The sequence below is a fragment of the Delphinus delphis genome, chromosome 2 (assembly GCF_949987515.2).
Source record: "Delphinus delphis chromosome 2, mDelDel1.2, whole genome shotgun sequence".
Lineage (NCBI taxonomy): Eukaryota > Metazoa > Chordata > Mammalia > Artiodactyla > Delphinidae > Delphinus > Delphinus delphis.
In genome coordinates, this window is record NC_082684.1 from 90906635 (window position 1) to 90928667 (window position 22033).

The window sequence follows — 22033 nt, forward strand, 5'->3', positions numbered from 1 at the left end:
CCGCCTCCCACCCGGCGCCCCGTTTCTCCTCCCGGCCGCTCTCCCCCGCAACTTTCCGTGCTTTGTTCTCCGGCTGGAAATGATTTACGGAAGCGTCTTGGACAGGGTCTCCGCCAGGCGGCAAGAGCCCAGCGCTGAGATGTGTTACGTTCTCATCTACCCATTAATTATGGATGGAAACAAATAAGGAAGAGTCAATTTTGCATGAGCCCCTTCTCCGGCGGCGAGAGGCATTCTGCAGCCGGGAGGGAGCCGCCGCTCGCGTCGGCAGCCGCTGGCAGGGGGATGGTGAGGCGAAAGGTAGGGAAACTTTTATCTCCCGTCTTGACAGCAATGATGTTTGTTCCTGGTCTGCAGAAACTGATACAGCGGCCGCCTTGGGTAATTTGGAAGGGCTTAAAGCTTCCTCTGTCGTGTATAACTCTTGGATTGAAACTAAAGGTTATAAGGGACTTCAAGGTGCGGATGAGAACTGGGTTTGAAAATTTTTTGTTAAATCAGCTCTCGGGACCACTGCTGTCAGGTGATTCTCTAAATCCCGATCTTGTAAAGAGCTAATTGTCATGGAGCTAGAGAGGAGTGAAGTAGCGGAGTTACAGGAACCCAGAGTAGTATTCCTCATTCAGAGGTGACCAGTCAGTAACCCAGGTTCCGGCGTCCCCACTCCTCACTATGTTCAGCTGGGATATTCACACAGAAGGAACAGTAGATCATTATTATAGATATACAGACTTTGCAAACAATAATCGGACCTTATGTCCATCACTATGGGCCACGGCTTTCCCTTAAAAATAACGGTAGTGTTTCCAGTTACTTGGGAGAAGAAATGTGTAGGGCAATTTTCCCAAGAACTTCTGGCTGCTAAGAATTTAAGTCTGCAGTAAAATGTTTAGTTGCTTTTTAAGGATTGTCTTTCCCTCTACTTGATATTTGGGGCAGTAAAGTGGGTGCTTTTATTTCAAGGCTGAAGTCCTGGGGAAAGGTTTAACATTTTTAAATCTGGTTTGGTCTCCGTTCCTCAGAATTGGAGAAATAATTGTTTGGAGAAATGTTTCAAGGTTTCTTCCTTGTAGAATTGAGAAAGCTTATCCCAGACAGCTCAAGGTGAGGATTTTACTATTCTTTTGGTGGTTTAACAGTAGCTTTTGATGCTGGTTTATCCATGTTGTTAAAAAAAAAAATCCCCTCGCTCTCTTTGATATCTAACTCAGGAAATTAAGTTGTGTGTCGTCACATTTAATGTAGTGAGTGACAGGCATGTTCTGTCAGGCTGGCCAATATGACACAAACATTTACGCTGGCTTAGATGAATAGAAATTGCCTAGTAAGCTCTGAGATTTGGGCCTATATTACCATGAAGTTGAACATCTTGAGGTAAATAAACATAGCTGAGTTTTGTTTTTAAAGTTAGTGTCCATGCTTTGACTTAGGTCCCTAGACTGTGCTCTCAGAAAGACAAATAAATAACCCTGAGATTTCCAAATGGTGTTGTTTAGCAAACCATTTTCTTCCAGTGGTACATTTGCTGAAATTAACAGCCAGTTACTGTTTCTTACTGGATTCTAGTTGTTACCTGTCCTTGTTTCTGTTAGGGATGCTACATAGGTAACCTTTTTTGAGGAACGTTTCTGTGATGCAGGACAGTGTGCCTGGAATATCGTGGCTTCTCCTTCACCAAACAGCTAGTTGACCTGAATTTGATTTAGATTTGTGGGCAGTCCACCCTCTTTCTCTTTATTTATTTATTTACGTATTTATTTATTTAGGTGCCCTCTAATGGCACCATCTGGTCTTGTCTCCCCTCGTTTGGATGGATTTGAAAGATGGTTGTGATGCAAACCTATTAGTCCTTAGAGTGAGGGTAACTTCCTTAGAGATCCAGTGGACTTGAGTTCACTGGCTGCTTGCTAAACAGGAAGGATCTGTCCAGTAACTTGTGCTCTGCGTAAGTAGGCCCCTGAATCCTGCGTGGTGGTTTCTATTGCATGAAAGGCACACAGACAAAGTAAGCGGGAATTGGAGCTTTGTTTCACAAAAATGCCCATAATTGTTAAGGACTTATTGAAACTGGAGAAGTTCTTCACTTCTTGCTGCTCCATCAAAATAAGCCTTGGTAATTAGCTTAGTCATTGTTCTTGCATTTGAGTTCCACTAAGAGACAAAGAGTGAAAAATGCATCTGAAATAGGGTCATTTTTCACCCTTCTGATGCATTTTATGCAGAGTTAAGAGCCTGGCTGAATGTCTAACCATTATTGGTGTAACTGTAGGAGGTGGACTCCTTTCTTAGCATATTACAAGATAAAATATTACCTTTTATTTCAGTTAATAGACTTTAAGCCTGCCCATTCTAGATTCATTTCTAGAGGAAGCAAGAAGTGCTTGAGGTATGCCAGCCAGTCAGTATTTATTGAGTCCCTGTCGTTTGCAAGGAGCTATGCTAGCCAATGTTCCAACATCAGGTGAGGCAGACACGTTTCTCTATGTTCAACTTAAGTAAGAAAGAAGAATCCAAAGAAACAGAGAGTGGCAAAACTGGATCATTTGGCAAGAAATGTAAATCTGCACCTTTTTTTGAAGGATGTTATTTCATCCTAAAGATTTTAAGGGAAGATTATCCATACCACATGTTTATAGGGGGCCAATCTCCCTGCCTTTAACACTAATAATGCAATGTACTATTAGTGTGATTCACATGTTGAAACTCATTGGAGCAGGGGATCTCGCTTTCAGTGGCTCATGTGAATGGAGACTTAGAGTTAAAATCTACCAAAGCCAGTGTCTTAGGTTGCAGCTTATTTTGTGAACAGCTGCCAGCTTCCAGTTGTGGGGGAAAAATGTGTTTTGATCTATTCCCATGACATGTAGAGAGAATGAAAATCATGTAACTATTTTAAGCATATCATAACCCTTTTCAGTGAAGGTGGCTATTGTTGGGCTAACTTTTCCTCCTCAGACCCTGACAAGTGTCAGTGCAGCTGATAAGTGAAGCTGCTTCCACTCTTCCCAGTAGGATAACTAGGGAAACATGCTTCCTTTGAAAAGCAACCATTTACGTAACCAAGAGTGATCAAATCAGTGGTCCACTAGATACCTCACAAGGTATACTTTTCTCAAACTTTTCTCTTCTATCAAGCTTTTGTTAACTCACCCGGATTAGCATTTTAACAACCCTGAAGTGAACTTCTGCCATTCTCTCTACTTGGACACAGTATGTAGATCATCCATCATTCTGTCCTTGGCTACAACAGGCTGCTGGCTCCGTCACCATTTAGAGCTACACAGAATCCATCCGACTGTGAACAACACAGCTGGCTACAGCAATTTTTTTCTTCCACACCACTGGCAACATTGTCTGGCTGTGGTAGCTAAAGTTAACACCCAGAACAGGACGTTTCCATTGTCTGCCAACCTGTGCTGGGCCCCTCACCCGCTTCTGGGGGCACACCTGCAGAAAGGCCCTGCTGGCTTGCAGTGGCATGTTCCACTTCAGAGCGGACTTGCCTCCACCTTACGTGACCCACAGGAAAGCCTCTTTAGACTTGATACGATTAAACCACCAGAATTACAGAATTAGAAGGAGTCATTCACACCACTCATCCTAGACCTTCAGAACTCAGTCTATTGAAAGGGGGAAGAAAAGAATGAAGTAGCTTTTAGCCTGTGATCCCAAATGACTGAAAACAGAAAAAGACCCTGTCTAGTTCTTTGGAGAGCTGAAGGTATCATTGCTTCATCTCTTTTCACAAAGAACCTGTGATGGACCTAAATCTGGGACCCGTGAGTAACGGAACCCAATGCTTTCTATCACATTTTTTGGTTTGTTTTCTTCTTTTTGCTCACTAAGATATCTGTTACAGTAGTCATTGCTTGTTAAGGCAAGAATGGCATAAATTAGGTGGACATGTTTATTAGGTTATGTTGCCAAGCTTTAAAAAAAAAAAAGACTTTTATAATTAGAAGTATTGCTTTTGGAGTTTGATGTGGGAAGGGGAGACCGCCTCATATTTTGGTGGGAGATCGTCTTCTCACCTCTTTTCCTAATGTTTACTCATGAAATCAGCCACAAAACAGCTGAGATGATGGGATACTCCTACTGCTGATGATAATGGGAGAGGAAGAAGAGAAAACGGCACCCACAACAGCTATACTTATTGTTAGTCTGCTTACTAATTTCTAGGCACACACTAAGACCTTTATCTTAATTATGTCATGTAACAGACAACTGGGGTGGGTGAGGCAGATTCTGTCATTATCACTGCTTTCTCAAGAAAAGAACTCAAGCACCTGAGAAGTCAAGTCACTTTCCTGAGGTCTTAGAGCAGGGAAGTGGTGGAGTCAGGATTTGAACTCAGATCTCCCTGACATCTCAGCCCACCACGTCATCACTGCACTGAATCGTTTCCAGGAACACAGATCACCCTGCAATCTTCTGACTCCCTGATATTTCTGATGTTGTTTTTTCAAAAAAAGAGTCATACTTTGAGGGAAATCTTTGTATTGAATGAAATGCTATGTACAGAATCGCTATGCTCTTAAGTTTTAACGTTTCTCTAAACTAAGTCATATTGGCGTACTCTTCTTTCATCTTTATTCCTGTTGGCCGAATAATTAATGACACTGTCTTCTTTTCAAGTGTCCTAGAACAGCATCTTCGCCCACCATTTTTCTCCATGTTAGACTCTCCTGTCCGAGGTTGCGTGGCATAGGACAAATGGCAGTATTCATCACTCGCCACCAGAAAAGTGCTTCTGCGTCAGGGTGCGATTGACACTCACTTCCCTGATCTTGGCAGGTGAAGATCCGTTATGTATCTCGGTCCCATTTCCCAGGAGTATTCATGGGCCCCATCAGCAGAGACAGTGAGAGCTGCAGCTGTTCACGCATTAGTGGCGCGAGGATGGAAATTGTCTTACTGAAATCTGACTATGTATTGTACTGTAATATACATTTTTCTTACTTATGGTTGAGAGAGAATCCTTCTACCTCTGTGAGTCATCAGATACGTTGTTGAGAAATCGTCACCCACGCATCCGCATTTTTTGTTGTTCTTTTTTACTCAGGATTCCTATGGGAGGGAAAAAAACAAATACACATTACCACTACATAGAATGCTGAAATGTAAGGTTTTCAACATACATTTTTGGAAAAGAAGGATGGGTTTTAAAAAGTCCAATATGTTGGTACATGTATAATAAGGCCTCAGGAAGATCTGCAATTACTTAGCCTATTATTGGAGTCTGTATTTAAAAATAAAGTCAGGAGTTTCTACTCAGCTGAGGAACTGGCACATATGAACGAGAGCAGATGAAGCTCTTTGAGAAAATAGCACTTCCATTCCCAGGAGCCGGCTGTCAGCAGACCAGGGACTCAGACTCCCCCAGCGCCTACATTGGCCTAGGCCTCTCTTGTCATTAGAAGGGTCTCTGGAAACTTTTTGGTCTGCAGAGTTGTCTCCATTTATCAGTAAGTCCCCAAACCTCCTGTGGGTAATTGGTGGATCAAGTAAATACATTTTTAAAAGCTATAGAAGAAGGAGGAGAACAGGCAGCCCAAGGGGGGATACAGCATGTTGCAGTTGCTTCTGTTTTTGTCCTTGCTAGGGTAACCATTTGTTCCTTCAGCCAACTTTTACCAAGTGTTGGCTCTGTACAAGGAGGTGCCAGGGTGGGGAAACGGTTCAAAGAGGAACTGACATGGGTCCAGAGCTCAAGGCTCTTACTAAGTGGTGTAGAAAAAACGAGGTAACCACAGAGCCAAAGTAAAATGGTGAGTGTCTTAAGTGCCAGAAAACACACACGGACCTATGGTGATTGAGAGGACGGAGAAGTTATTTCTGGCCAGGGTGGGCAGGGGAGGCTTTGTGGAGCCACTGATATTCGAGCTGGCCCTTGACCTAGGTAGGATTTGGACAGGTGGACAGCAAGGGCCAGGAGGGGAGGTGGTGAGAGGGAGGGCATTCCAAGCATAGAGAACAGCTTAGGCAAAGGCCCTGGGGTGCGGGTAGGGGTCTAGGTCACTTGTCCACGTTTGGGTCCTGACCTAGACTCGCGTTTCAGGTGTGAAGAAGCAGTTTGCCGTGCAACCTACAAATAGTTTTTGAGTGTCTCTGGTCTACTGTACTTGGCCGATCAGCAGATGGCCCTGAGGCTTAAGCCGTCAGAATGAATGGGATCAATCTTGCGATGATTCCGGAGTTTGCTCCGTGATCAGAGCTGAAACCCCACATCAACTGCCAACGGGTTCAGTGTTCCACAGGAGTATCGCAAGGGATCGCGTGATTTGCCTCGAATTACCCAGCAAGCTGGCTCCCCCCGCAGAGGGGTTCAGCAGAATCACACTAGAAGGTTGATGCTTCATGGCCTTTATTTTTTGCTTTAACTTCAAGAGGCTCTGGACAGAGACCCTATAACAAAGAATAAGCTGCATACATAGATGTGGGTTTGGGGAGGACGTGGAGATAGGAAGCCGAAGAGAGAGGAGAAACTTGTTGAAACCGTGAGAGAGGCATGAGTTGGACTCTAGGTGCTTGGGAGAGGAGCCCGCAGGCCCCATGAGGCTAGACTGCCTGTTCACGGCTGTAACTTAGCAGAGAGTGTGACACATAGTAGACGTGGTGCAGATATTTTAGTAAACATGTTAATTGAGTTGAACTTTTCATTAGATTGTGGTTATAACCTATCATGCCTGGGAAAGTTCGCAAGCAATGGGGTTAGAGCTATGGCAGCCTTTTCCTAATAGAAGGAGCGAAAAAGTGGCAGGAAACAACTTGGAGTTACTAATACTTCCTTTTAGAAAACCCCATCCTTGAGAGGCCCTGGGGATCCAGCATCCCTTTTTGGGTCTGAGCTTTCAGGATAAACTCACCCCCATCAATGCCTCTCCACGACCCTACCTTCCCAACTCCCACACCTTCACTCACCTTTCTCCCCTACCCCGGTGCCCAGCCATACTCCAAGCGAGGATGTTTGGGTATGAGGGTTTCCAAGCCATCATTAACCCCTTGAGTTAACGTAAATTGTAATCAATCCACGATTAAATTTAAGAGTGGAGGTGATAAGCTTTCTGGGAGGAAAGACCGGAAGTTCTCTGTAGTATGAGCACGTGAATACATAACAAAGGAAAACTAAAATGAAAACAATTACATTACAATTGCTTTGCCAAGAATTGCTCCAGTGGTTCAATTTTCCCTGGTATGTTTAAGTCTTTTACAAGTTAATGGTTACATGACAGTCTGAGAGAAGACTCTTAAGTCTGAGGAAACACTGCCAATGAAAGATCAATCAGAAATTATGAAATAGGTCAATGGGGAAAAAGGGTTAAGCATATACAAATTCAATATTAGGCACTTTTCAGGAATATTCCAGTGACGTAAAGCAGAGAACCTGCTGGATCTAGGAATTAGTCTGGCTCCTACCCAGTTACTTTCTGAAGTGAAGGGCGTGCTGCCTCCCTGCATAGAGCACAGTTGCTTTCCAGACAAAACCTAAAATAAACTGGCGTGGCTCAGCTCGACTAATAATAACAGCTAGCCCTCACCGTGTGCTTACCAGGTGCCGTGGCACTGCGCCTAGTACTTTAAATATGTTACCTAATTTAATCCTCATGCTACCCCTGAGAGTGTGGGACTGATAGCTCCCTCAGAGTTAGCATTTGTTAAGTGCTGACCATGTGCCTTATACTCTTTTAAGTGGATATATGAAATCATCTGATCAGAATTCTTTGAGGTGGGTACTATTATTAATAATAGCCTCATTTTACACAGGGGAAAAACTAAGGGACGGGAGATTGAGTAATTTTCCCAGGGTCAAACAGCTAATGAGTAGTGGAACCAGGGGACTCAGGTCCATGGGAAGCAACTTAGTAGGGTGGTTAAGAACATGAACTCGAGCCAGCCTGTTGGGGCGTGCGTCCTGGCTGTGTGATCGATTGGCTGTGTGATCTTGAGCAAATTACTTAACCTCTCTGATCCTCAGTTTCATGACCTAAAAGGTGGATGATGATGGTAGTACCCACCTGGTAGGCACTGTGAGACATAAATGAATTAAGATTTGAACAGCACTTAGAATGGTGCTTGGCTAGCAGTGAGTGCTGTATTTATCTCAATGTCTGTCAAGTAAAAGTAAATGCAGTCTGGCTCCAAGGCCCATGCTTTTAGCCCTTATACTATGCAGTCTCTTCACATGTGATTTTATCGTATCTCTTTGACTGATATATAGACCTTGAAGCCAGTTTTACAACCAGCTCTTCTCTACCACCACCCACTACACGTGCCACAGATTCAGCCAGACTGCAAAGGGGAATTTGGCAGGAGAGCTCCAGGGGCCTAGAGAGTCACCTCAGACCTTGACGCCTAGCTGCCTAGCCCTGACCCACATATCAGCCGTTTCAGATTCATGATGTCAGAAATCTGGCTTCCTCTGTTGGTTGGGCCGAAGGACAAAAATATAGGTGACTGGTATGTGTTCTATGCTGGTTGCTCCCTAGTCTGATTAAAACCTGAGTAACACCATGGAAATTCGGGCCCTCTCCTAACAATTCCTGTCATCACCCACATCTTTGATCTCTACCGGTGGTCCTCAAACTTTAAAATTTATCAGAATCACATAGGGCTAAAATGCAGATTCCCAGGGCCCCAGCACCAATGGATCTGTGTTGCTGGGTCTGGGATGGGGCCCTGGAGTCAGCATTTTCAACAAACTCCTAAAGTGATTCATAGGCTATGGTCCCTTGGCCACAATTTGAGAAACAATGCTCTGGTGTAGCCAGAGTTTCTCAAACATCAGTGCCCCTGCAAATTGCCTGGCATGTTGCTAAAATTCAGATTCCCATCAGAGTGGTAGACTTCAAGGCTAGTGTTGGCAGGCCACTAGGTAGTAGATCTCAAACCTCTTGCCTACAGCACAGGGTGAATGGTTATGAGCCAAAGGCATCCTGGCCAGCTCATGAAAGAGTAAGAAAGTAATAAAATCTGCTCAAAGCTGCCGTTTTTTTTTTTTTTTTCTTTCTTTTTCTAGTTTGCAAAAGATCTTCACGGTGAGCAGAAATTAAGAAAGAAAAAGGACACTCACTTACTTCTGCTGACTGGTCTATATCATTTCCTAAATGGAGTCCTGGGCCAGTATTCATAGCAACACTTTTTGATTTAATGATAAACTGAGATAAGGGTAATCAAGCTTCATGCTTCAGGGTATCAGGTGATTGCCTGCTGCTGCGGTCAGGATGGAATCTTTTCCCTTGTCCTTTGCACAACTGACTAGATGCATTACAGAGGGGCCTCCGGCTACACTTGCAGGAGCTGGGGCAGGAGGCCCTGGCAAAAAACGCCACTGGATGAGATCACATGGGAAATGGTCTTGTGTGGGATGAACAACCCCATCATTTGGCCTTAATCATTTTTGTCTTTTGTTAAGATTCTACATACCCTGTGTGTATATTTCTATAAACCACATGATGAAATTGGCAGCCTACTGTATCTGGAATCAGATGACCTAGACTCCAACTTTGGCCAATAGTGGGCTCTCTGAGTGACCTAAGGAAAGCACTGTCTCCTCGGAGGCTCTGTCTCCTCATCTGTGGACTCACAATTATACCGAGCATCAAGTAAGACGATGTTGATAAAAGGGCTTCGTAAAAACCAGACAAGTGCGGCTCAAATGTAAGGGATTATTATGATACAATGAATTATACTTTATGGAATCACCATTTATTACAATCACAATATATAAATCTCCTCTCTAGATAATGATATCATGCATAATGACAGTGAACGTTTATTGAGTTCTTCATCTCTGCTAAGCACTAAAGAGTTTTATTTGCATTCTCTTATTTAATCCTCATGTCAGCCCTTTGGGGCACATCCTTTTTTTATTCCCATTTTATAGATGAGGGCACAGATACTCAAGGAGCATAAGTGAGTTTCCTTTTGCTGTTGTAACAAATTACTACAAACTTAGATGTCTAAACAACACAGGTTTATTACCTGACAATTCCGGAGGGCACAGGCAGTCAAGGAGCATAAGTGAGTTTCCTTTTGCTATTGTAATAAATTACTACAAACTTAGATGTCTAAACAGCACACATTTATTACCTGACAATTCCAGAGGTTGCAAGTCCCAAATGTGTTTCGCTGGGCCAAAGTCAATGTGTCGGCAGGGTTGTATTCCTTCTGGAGGCTTGATGGGAGAATTCGTTTCCTTCCCTCTTCCAGATTCTAGAGGCCACCTGCATTTCTTTGCTTGTGGCCTCTTTCTCCAAATTCCAAGCCAGCCATCATAGGACTCCGTCTTCTGCTTGCATAGACACATCTCCTTCTTGGATTCTTCTGCCTTCCTCTTCCATCTTTTAAGGACCCTTGTGATTACATGGAGTCCACCCAGGTAATGCAGGAAAAACCCCCTATTTTAAGATCTCTTATTTAATCACATACGTAGAGTCCCTCTTTCTGTGTATAATAGCATATTCACAGGTCCTAGGGATAGGGTGTGGACATCTTTGGGGATGGAGGGGGACATTCTTCTGTCTACCACAGTTAAGTACCTGCTAGGAGCACACAATGGCAGTGTCAGAATCCAAGGCCAAGCCTGTCTGACTTCAAAGCCCATGATCTCAACCACTCACTATAAAATCTCCTCAATTCAGTCAGTGAAAGAAACAATAAAATCGCAGAACATAAGTAGTGAGGAGGGCCATGTTACTTTTAGAATAATCAATCGGGGGTTTTTAAATATCATTTTAGCAGTAACAACACAGAAATTAACCTTACTGATCTCCATGTCCAACTTTGTACTAAGCATTCTATATATATAGTCATTCACTTTTTTCTTGTGAGGCTGAATATTATTTACCTGGTAACTGAATTGGCAGGGTCCCTGAATCCGGTTGTCTTTCATGGGGTTGACTAAATAAAGAGCATTTGGGGGACCAGGGGACCATTCTGGAGGACTATACAAAGGTATTTTAATGGAGCTCCTGGTCCAGCAAAGGATGATTGACAAAAGGTGATGGCTATAACCAGACCATCCTTTGCTGTCTCTGGCAGTGTCTCTTGGCCCATTGGACGTGGTTCCTCAGGCAGCACTTACCCCAGCCCATCCACTGATAGATAGCCAAGACCATCTCCAACTTATGAGGCTTGATGTCCTCAGAGGTCAATCAGAAAATCGGGAGCCTGTGTTTTGCTAAGAATTGTAGAAAGTTATCAGAGATCTCTTTCCCACTCTCTTACTTTTCTTCTCTCTCTCTTTCTTCTCTTTGCCGCACACTTCGCTGATTTCTGAGGCTTAATGTCGTTTTAAAATTCAAAACGTGCACCCGTCACTGAAAAGGCTGTGAGAGGACAGAGCTGGAGTCTGGAAATCTGGCCTGGCTCCTCTGTTAGCCCACCAGATAGCTCTGGACAAGGCCCTGCCCTCGCTGGCTCTAGTGCTCTCATTAGAACAAAGTGAGGTCGGGATGGGCATCAGAGACAGTCTAAATGATTTCCAAGTTTCTTTCTAGTAGTAGGATTCCATAATGTTATATTTATCGCCATATTCTAATTGCCTCATAGTAGCACATCTAACAGTGATTTAAAAAAAATACGAATCCACTCCATGAATGTGCATAGAGCTATCTGTACAAAGAGACAGACACACAAGTAGTCCAACTTCTCAAATTTATTATTGCCATTTACATTTGACAACACTTTGCCCTTTTCTTTCAAGATCACTTAAACTTCACTGCTGCTAATATTGAGTTTTTAGACTCAATTTTCAGAAATACATAGATAATATTTTCAGTTAGCAGTAATTGCACCTCATTCAGCTCTCAGGGGTTGATACGCTACCATTGCACAATTTCCCTGTAATTTTCAGTTACTTCCCTGAAGAGCCACTCCCCATGGAATGTGTAGGACAGACAGGGCAAATGAGTTTCAAAGTAGAGAGCCAAACCTGATTGGTAGTAGCTGTTGCACCTTGTGTTGTAGAAACTTATGGGGCTACGTCTAAGGTCAGGGAGAAAAAGGATGCCTTGACTGATTTGCAAAGTCTTCTGTGAAAAAGGGAGAGGGCACGGTAGCTTCCGTACAACAAATTCTCCATCTTTGATTCAGTATTTTCTTTGGAGACACATATCCCTCTTAAAGCACTCACACTCATTAATGATCTCTATACAGGTTGCTGAGTAATTTAATGCAGATGTCATCTGGCACGATGTCTCAGAACCGAGCTTGAAAATAAGTAACTCCTAATGGAGAAGGAAACTTGATAATGATTACTTTTGCCAGTTCTTACCATTTGCTTCATTTTGTTGCTGTTCCCTCAATTATGAGGGAATATTTTTAACATTTTTAACTATTTTATCAGAGACTCAAAAATGCGATGAATGGTTGTGCTACTACAGATAACACCTTCACCGTAGATGTATAAATGTGGACATATATAAAAATAGAACACCACCACACATATACACAAACACATACAGAGGTTTTAAATAACTTTTCAAAGTCAGACACACATAGGTTGGAATCCTGCCCCCTATCTGCTGACTAGATGTGAGAAATTGGGCATATCACTAGCTTCTCCAAGTCTTAGTTTACTTTTCTGTTAAATGGAGAAAACGTCCCTTAAGAGATGGGAAATAAATTTAAAGCTAATGCGTGGAAATTGGCCAGCTGGGTCCTAGAACACAATAGGCGCTCGGTCATGTTGGTTTTGGCTACAAATAACAGAAAACCCAACTCAAAATTGCTGAACAATGAGGCAATATAACATTAAGTCAATAATAATAAGTCCTGAGATGAGGTGGCTCCAGTGTTGATTAATTCTTTGGCTTAATATCATCAAAGACTCGGGCGCTGTCTATATTCTCTGCCATTCTCATCCTGTCAACCTCCCCTTGGCTAGCTCTTTTCATGTTCCCAGTAAAACTGGCACATTCCAGGTGAGAATCCAGCAGATCAAGAGACCAAGAGTCCCTAAGAAACCTTTACTAGTACAGACTCTCCCATTGATAGAATCATGGCACCTGCTCACACCTGTAACCTAAAGCAGCCTTGGGCAGGAGAACGGGACCACCACAATCGACTTACATGGAGGAGACAGGCTTACCCGTGGATGCATGAACAAAATCAGACTGGCTTACCAGTGGATAGATGAACAAAATACAAACTATTTGTATCTATACATTGTTATATATGCATATTATGTACACACAGTGTACATGACATCAACATATTCATGAGTGCTTTCAAGCTATAAAACTTTAGTGTTTGGCCGGAAATATTTTTCTGCCATTATTTGAAAATTTTTTGTCCCTAGAACAGCATTTTCATTTAATTAGGCAGTTAAAAAATATAAAAGATACGACATTGGAGGACAGTGCTACAAACAAGTGGACAGAATATATCAAATGAATTTGCTCCCATATTTTTTTCTTTTTCCCCACCTGTGACTTGTTTTAAATGAGAAGTAAGATACTTAACAGATTAACACTTTGAAACATCATAATAAATACAAGCCATAATTATGAAGCCACGTTTATCTCTTGAGAGGTAGAGACAGAAACACTAACTCTCTTCTCTTCAACTCTGAGATAAATGTGAATTTATAATCCTGAAAGTTACCCACATTTTTTGTCTTTCTTGTCCCTTAATGAAATACACTGCAGACTACCTGAGTGGAAATCTTAGCCTGGCTAAGTCTTCCTTCCCTCTGTCCTGTTCAACCTCTTTTCCTGATACAGTAATGCAGTAAATCAGACCCTGAGGCCCCCTAAAATCTGGACGAGGAGGTTCCTCCTTTACCTGCCTTTGTACGACTTTGCAATAAGCTATAAAACTAACCACCTAGATTTTCAGTATCAGAAGGTTCTGCTTTCAGTGTTTCATGGCTGCAATTTTGTTCCCCAAAGTGAAACTTCACTCAGTCCTTATCAGATAAAAGTCTCATTCCTTAAAGGAAGCAGTAGCCCTTGCTCTGCTGTTCTGTGTATACCTAACCTTGCGAAGAACTGTTAGTCGCCAGGAGTCCAAATGGTCCTAAGGTCAAATTCTGATTCTGATTCTGCCATTCAACCTCTTGGAGCCTTGCTTTCCTCACTGGAAAATCAGGATAATATATCTACTTCATGGAGATGTTGTGGTGAGGTCTTTCTTCAGGAGGAAATATATGCAAAGCACTGGGCATGGTATCTGACATAATAAAAAACTCTATAAATTATAGTTTTGTTATTACTACTGTTTTCAAATCAAGGATGCTTGGCAATAGGAAATACTCATATCCGAAGTATTTTGTAGATTTTGCACATGGAGAGGTTCCATAAAATATATCTGGATGGCTACTTCTAAACACACAAAGAGACAGAAGAAAAAAAAAAGCAAGACCAATTCTGCTAAGAAGTGGCCTTTCTTGAGCACATAAAAGCATGGTAATGCTACCACGTGTACACCTTGCTGCTCACATTTTGGACGTGGTTCTGGCAACTTATTTATGTTGGGGCTGGGAAATTTTATTATGTTGTGAAGTATTTTCAGATTATGAATTGCATCACTTAAATAAGGGACCAAGTTACCCTGGGTCTGAGTTGTAATTTTCTAGGCGCATTCCCTCACTCATTCATATACACATTCGTTCACTTATCCGCACAATAGATCATTTTTGAACACATTCAGTGTTCAAAGAGCTTTTCTTCCCCTTGGCCTTCAAAGAGTCAAAGTTCAGTAAATAATGAAATAACTTCATCCAGGATCTGTTTCGTGGGTGTGTTACCTGTGCAGTCCCACTGGGCCCCATGCCTAGAATGTGCTGCTGTAACCATCTTGAAATTCTTAATAATTTTTGAATAAGGAGCCCCCTATTTTCATTTTGCACTGGCCCCTGTGAATCAGGTAGCCTGGCCTGATTGCTCCTTTTCACCAATGCTGTTTATTCTGTAGGATCTGAGTTGACAGGGCCTGAGTTCCCATTGCCTCGCACTCTCAGGCAAGCTGCCTGATCTCCCTGGGCCTTGGTTCTCTCCGTTGTAAACTGAGGCAGAGAAGACATGGTCTCCAGGGTCACTGCCGGTAATCTGCACACTTCAGGAGAGTAAGACACGAGTGTCAAATGATGTCCGCCCTGGGTTTGGATTGTAACGGGGGTGACCACACTCTCAAAATTCAAAATTAGGATATGGGGATGATGGGACCAAAAGAAAAAGAAGTTGCAGTCAGGACTCTTTTGGAGAAGTTGAGCTGTGTAGCTGAAACTTGTGACCTCTGGACTAGGCCTACATGCTGTTTAGTGATTTTACAACATAAAATCGAATTGACTGAACACTGGCATTGTTCTGCTCATTTCATTTGTATTGTCCTTTCCTCTCTATAGATTTTATGCTAATATCCCAGAGGAGACGTAACTCACTCCTGTACTTTTGCCACACTTAAAAAAAATCTATATCCAAGACTTTAAAACTCTCATATACAAATATTGGCATCCTTAAGAGTTCTCTAATTTACAGTCCTCATTTTGTATATTACAAGGTGATAATCAAACTACTTAGGCAGCCCACTGTCATGGGCAACCGGCCAATTAAAACAGACCCCACAGTGTGGTGCAGGGGGAATGCTGGCTCTGGGCCTATACCGTGTGGGCTTAAACTTCAGTTTTAACTTGTAGAGAAGACACCACTGTACTCATGGTGGTCCAAATATCTAGTTCTCTGGAGACCCAGTCTCTCCAAGGTGCAAGAAAGAGGTACCACCAATGAATCTGCAGTCACCCTGTGTGAGCACTGTTGCAAATTCTGTATTAAAACTCGTAGGTGTTTAATGGCAAGCACAGACTTCAGGTATACTTATGCTTTTTATCAAGTTGAGGTCGCCAGCAAACTGAAATAAAGACGTATCAAAGAAAAACAACTTTAAGTTAATTGAGATGTAGCAGTCATCAGTTTTAGACAGACTTTCAGTTCTGCCTGGAGCTGCCTTCCACTTGAGCAAATTTTAGATCACAAGACGACTTGATGCTCAAAGTGTCTCTAATCACCCACCTAAACCTGCATCATTAAGTGGACGTTTTTCCACTTCGCACGCATGTTGTTGGCCTGTTTGAGCAGAGATGGGAAGCCGTTCTGTAATGTTAAAAGCCCACAGACAACTCCAGTGTAAGTCACAGTACCAGGAGCCAATTAAAATCAAAGCCTTGGTGCTACAGATTTCATCCCTTAAATATTAAGCAGTTTTTACTTTGACATTGATCAAGAGGTGTTAATGTAGATTCTTTTAAACAACTCAGTTTAGGGGGTGTGTGTGAGAGAGAGAGAACGGTAATTTTTTCTACTTTCAAGAGCTGGAAGTATCATGTCTTTGGGCCTCCTAAAAGTTACTCAGTTTAGGGGTTGTTTATTTATTCACTTATTTTCATTTAATTTAACTTCATTTAATTCTAGTTTATCTTGGTAGAGAACATCTTGATTTCTGCCTGTTTTATTGTGTGCAATAAGATGATTAGCTTAGGAGCCTGGGAACCAAACGGGAGTTTATATTTTAGCTCACGAGATATTTCTTCAGCCCCTAATGGTTGGCTGACTGATGTGTTTACATTCGTATTAGCATTGAGTGGGCTGATTCAAAAAGGGCCACGGAAAGAGCTGAAGTCTGACTTCTTGTCACTCTTAACACCTAGAGGCAGAATTACAGCATTATCTTTATCTGCTCTGGTATTTATTTTATGACTAATAAAAATGGCTCAAAGTGACCAAATTCCGAAATGGATTCAGTGTTCCAGCAGCCATTTATCTTTAAGGTAAACTGTAAACAGTTCTGCTTAAAAATTAGTTTAGGAAAACATGTATTTAATGTTGTGCTACACATACAAATAAAAGTATACTAAATGCTTAGAATGTCACTTACACGGCGGGTAGTGAAGTAGGGTGATGACTCCAGCAGGAAGGCTGGCAATGAAAGCGTCCTTACTTCTTGCCACTCCGCTCACCGGGCTTTAAGAGGAAGTCTGGAATTTGAGTGAGCCAGGTCTTTCTTCTCCATTTTCCTGTGCATGTTTTTAGACTAGAGAAAGGAGACCTTGATGCCAATATTTAAACAACTGGGGTAAAAATGGTTTTGGCTTTAAATATCCAAGGACACAATTGCAATCAGTTCTCCTTTTGCTTTTGCACTTGACCACTGAGAAGTCTAAGCCAGGTTTTCTTTCTCCTGTGTGACTAGAATGCTTAATTCTTAATGCAAAAGGCAATCACCATATTACCAGCACCAAGAGTACAGCAGCGATTTTGAATTGGCGTGGATCTTTGTGAAAATCAGATTAAAGTTCACTTTAAAAATAGAAACTGGTGTTGCTGGTTTTATTTTAGCACTTTATATTTTGGAGCCCTAGGAAGGAAAAAGTAGGAGGTTAGAAGGGGAGAAGAGCAAAGCCAGAATGATGACATGCCAATTTAACTGCAATCTCTGAATTACTTCCATGTTCATTTACTGAACACCCAGAGTATAAATATGATATTTAGAATTACAGAGGACTTATTCCCTAGGAAGTTACCATCTAAAATAATATTCCAAGAGATATATTCCGTAGGATCCAACTATTAGTTCTTGGCTTTGGTCAACAGAAGGGCAGTAAGTGCCTTCATCACGAAAATGCTCAGCTTACTTGGGTTGGAGGGTGGCTTTATATATTATATATATATTTTTAAGTGTTGTGCTTTTTTTAGGTAATTAATTAATTTATTTTATCTTTGGCTGCATTGGGTCTTCGTTGCTGCACTCAGGCTTTCTCTAGTTGAGGGGAGCGGGGGGCTACTCTTCGTTGCAGTGTGCGGGCTTCTCATTGCAGTGGCTTCTCTTGTTGCAGGCTCTAGGCATGTGGGCTTCAGTAGTTGTGGCTCGTGGGCTCAGTAGTTGTGGCCTGCGGGCTCCAGAGAGCAGGCTCAATAGTTGTGACACACAGCGTCAGTAGTTGTGGCACATGGGCTTAGCTGCTCCGCAGCATGTGGGACCTTCCCAGACCGGGGTTCGAACCCATGTCGCCTGCATTGGCAGGCGGATTCTTAACCACTGCACCACAAGGGAAGTCCCGACTTTATATTTTTAATTGATCATCTCTCCATCTCTCCTCTTATAATGTTAAAAAAAAATAAAATGTATTGTTTTAAAGGGGAAAAGTCCTAAAATCACTTATTTTGTCTTTAGTCTCTTTTGATATTTGTCTATATGTATCTCTGTTTTTATAGAGTTGTAATCAGTGGATATACAATTTTATATTCTGATTTTTCCCACTTGGTATTACATCATAAACTGAGGATTACTGGTCTTCATTATTATCATCTGAATGGTTGCATAATATTCCATGAGACTGGTGTAATATACTTTTATTTTAACTACTCCATGTTTAGAAAATTCACCTGTTTCCAGTTTTTTCACCATCATAAATAAGCATCTTCCTCTAACAGGTTCTTTTTTTGTTCTTCTTACTTTAGATCATTTGCTTAGGATAAAGTATTAGAAGTAAAAATTACTGAGTTAGGGTTAGTATTGTTAGCATGCATGGATGGGAGCGTGTGTGTACACATTGCCAAATTGTTTTCTAAATGGTTCTACTGATTTACCCTGCCATGTGCAATATATTGATTTCATCCCAATTTACTAGTATTAAATTTTATCCTTAAGAAAAAAACAAAAGTTATTTGCATTTTGTAAAATTGTACCTTGTTGATGTAATTTGCATTTCTGATTAATAACAAGAAGCCTGATTTTTTAAGAAACTGAGATAAGACATTTTAGGGACAAGTTTAGTCCTGCTTGACACACAGAAAGACAATCTGAAGACTGGGAGTTGTCATAGCATCTGCATTCTGACCAACAGCTTCCTGTGTCTCTGCAATATACCCAGCTCTGACAGCTAATTTCAGTCTTCAGCTCGACTAAGAGGAGAAAGCAAAAGACAGCAGTATTTCAGGCCACAGAGAGTATCTTAAAGGATCCAGGAAAGGATTCTCCCCAAAACATGCAGTATCCATCCCAAAACCAAGTGTTTAAAATAAGAGCAATCATTCATTTGACTCATGAATCTACAATCTGGGCAGAGCTCAGCAGAGAGACTCCTTTCTGCTCCACATGGTATCAACTTGGGTGGCTCAGCTGTGGGGCTGGAGGATCCATTTCCAAGTTGGCCCACTCATGTGGGAAGCCCATGGGTGTTGCCTATCATCTGGGAGATCAACTATAGGGCTGAGAGCCACAGCCTTAGTCCCTCTCTACACGGGCCTCTTCATGAATGCTTCGTAGGCAGCTTGGGCTTCCTCATACTATGGTGGCTGGATTCAAAAAGTGTCTGAAGAACCAGAAAGTGGAAGCTGCCCATTCATTATGTTCTCAGCCCAGAAGGTGATATAACATCACTTCTACCATATTCTGTTATTCAGGCAGTCATATCCCAGATTCAAAAGAAGGATCTATACACCCACTTCTAAATGGGAACAGTATAAAAATATTTGGGGACCATGTTTTTCAATTGCCATACAGTATTCTAGCTCTTTGAAAGTCTAAGAATCTAGATACTTGAAACCCCATGGACTGGGAGGTATAATATTATAGCACTGGCCTCTACCCTTGCTTTCTAGAATACTCCAGGAGTGAGTTCTCCATTTACGTAACTCACCTTTCCCACAACAAGGAATTCAGTCATTCAGTTTGGTGTCTCTTGACTGACTTTTCCACTGTGGAAATCTAGCAGCATTTCTTCCACTCCCCAGCCTTCCCCAGGAAGCCAGGTCTCAGGGCTTTCAACATCTGTGTCATGGCTCTTTTCTTTTAAGATAGATTTTAGAGGTGGGCCTGGGTATGTGATGCATCTCAAAAAAAATAATGGCATTAAGTATATTTGCTGCATTTATAGTGGCAAAATGTTTATCATCTAATGTGCTGACAGTTGCACTTATGAGGATCTCACCTGATTGCTGAGTGGTTTATGTAGGTGTTTCTATTCCTAGTGCCAGGCAAAGGGAAAGGCAGTTTCTTTGTCTAGTCTTCCAGAGAACATTCCAAGAGAGAATTTGGAACATAGAAGAAGACACTGAAATCACCAGAGGTGGTCTTCAGAAAAGATTAAATTATCACAGGGCAGGGGACACAGAAACAGAGTTATGCTAATAATGATACTAGCAGCAATAACCATAATAATAGCTAATACTTACTGCACTTATTTGACTGGTACGGTTTTAAAGGTTTTCTGAATATTAAGCCTGTAACCTTTAAAACAATCCTTTAAGATAGTCCAATTATTTTCTATTTTTTACAGATGCAAGGTGAAGTAGCTTTTCCAAGGTCACACCGCTAATGGGTGGTGGAACCAGAGTATTCTTAAAGTCCATTTCCTCACTGGATTGTATGAGGGTGTTTATTCTCAGGCGTGGTGAGAAAATGGGCCATCCTCTCATGGCTCCTTCTGTGGGTTTCCACAGTGACCCTCTTTTTCAGCCATTTCTCAGGGTTGAGGTGGGCTGCGGATAAGAGTTTCCGCTTGTCTACTAAAAGAAGTAGACAAGCCTTCAGAGGTGGAGACTTGCCTTCTTACGTGCCCACCCCCACCCCCATCCACTCTGCGTGGCCTGCAGGACATTTAAAGGAAGAGATTCCCATGGGAGCCTTTCTTTAACTCTGAGGGACCGAGGAGCAGAGAGGGGCCTGGTGGGCTTTCCACCCTCAATTTGTGTCCACACAGGAACACGTGAACGAGGAGGTTCCCTGACTTTGGGAGTCGGTCCCCATTGCATCCCTGCCCTGTCACCCCCAGAAACAACTTGAAGGCTCTGATGTTGGGTCAGGGATGGGAAGGAAAAGGCCCCTGACCACTTCAAAGGTGGAGGTAGGAAGAAGAGGTGGAAACCAACTCCCAAGACTTAGGGAGACAGGGTCTTCGCTTGCTTCCGGCATGAAACTCCTCTCTTATTAGTTTTTTGTTTCATGGAATCTTTCTTTCTTTGTCTGCTGCAGTTACCTGCTAGGTCATTAGACTAGAAGAAGAGATGAGTGCTGTTCATATCTTAAAATAACAGTAATAAATCAAGCTAAAAACATGACAGTGTTCTTTTCTTAATAAATTACAAAGGCCTCTTTCTCCTCTCCTTTTTGTCTCTTTTGCATTAGCTTTTTCTGCTGTGGTGATTAAGACGACAGACATTGGAGTCAAATTGACTTAAGCCCCGATGTTTAGTTTTGTGACTGGAGACAGATTCTCTCTTTATTTCCTTATCTGAAAATTTGGGAAAATGGCACCAGCCTCCTAGGGAGTGCTTAGCACAATGCCTAGTGCTTCCTTAGCATTCAGCCACGGCTTCTTGTGATCAGTATCATCTCTACTTTTCCAGTCTCTGGCATGTGCATATTACACATAACTCCAGGTGTGTCCCATGAACACAAGAGGAGTATGCTACCCAGCAAACCCTGCTCTCTTAGTGGAGCAGGCATGGTAAATATTTCATGTAGTGGCCTGTGAACTTATTTCCACTAAGAAGTCATAGATCCCGCCTTCCAGGAACTCAGTCTAATCAGAAAGAAGCATGTAGACGGCCAGTGCTCCCCACCACGGTCAAACCAGAGTCAAAATGGATGGAGTGTTGTGAAAGGAAAGGAATGGAAAAGGGCTCAAACTGGTGAAGGGTCCTAAGGGACGAATAGGAACTTGCCAGTCAGAGGAGAAGCCGTGGAAGGTGTTCTTGGTCCAGAGAACAGCAGGAGCCCACAGCAGGAGGCCCAGCAAGGCCCTCGCCTTGCAGAGTAGCTGCATCCAGGGAAACAGGCGTGTTAATATTTATCTGAGCAGAGGCAGAAGCGATGTCAGTGTACCGTGCTGTGGCAACCTGCGACTAAATAAAGCACTGATAATACTACTACTTCTTCACACTTGGATAACACCTTTGCAATTTACAGAGTATTTTTACTCACATTTTCTCACTTGTCTCTTTGAAAAACCATGGTGAGGCGATGCCCCCTTATCTCACCTCCGAAGAGGCAACAGGGCTGGCCTGGGAGCGTGGGAGGCCGCTGCATCCCACAC

The 22033-nt window shown here is 42.4% G+C and overlaps 1 protein-coding gene across 1 annotated transcript in view; it reads left to right on the forward strand.

Moving 5' to 3' along the window:
* Positions 1–252: 252 nt before the first annotated feature.
* Positions 253–22033, forward strand: part of SEMA6D (semaphorin 6D) — a 50352-nt gene continuing 28571 nt past the window's right edge. The window contains exon 1 of the mRNA XM_060005175.1: positions 253–300. The gene's annotated coding sequence lies outside the window, so the exon portion shown is untranslated. The remainder of the gene's footprint in view (positions 301–22033) is intronic.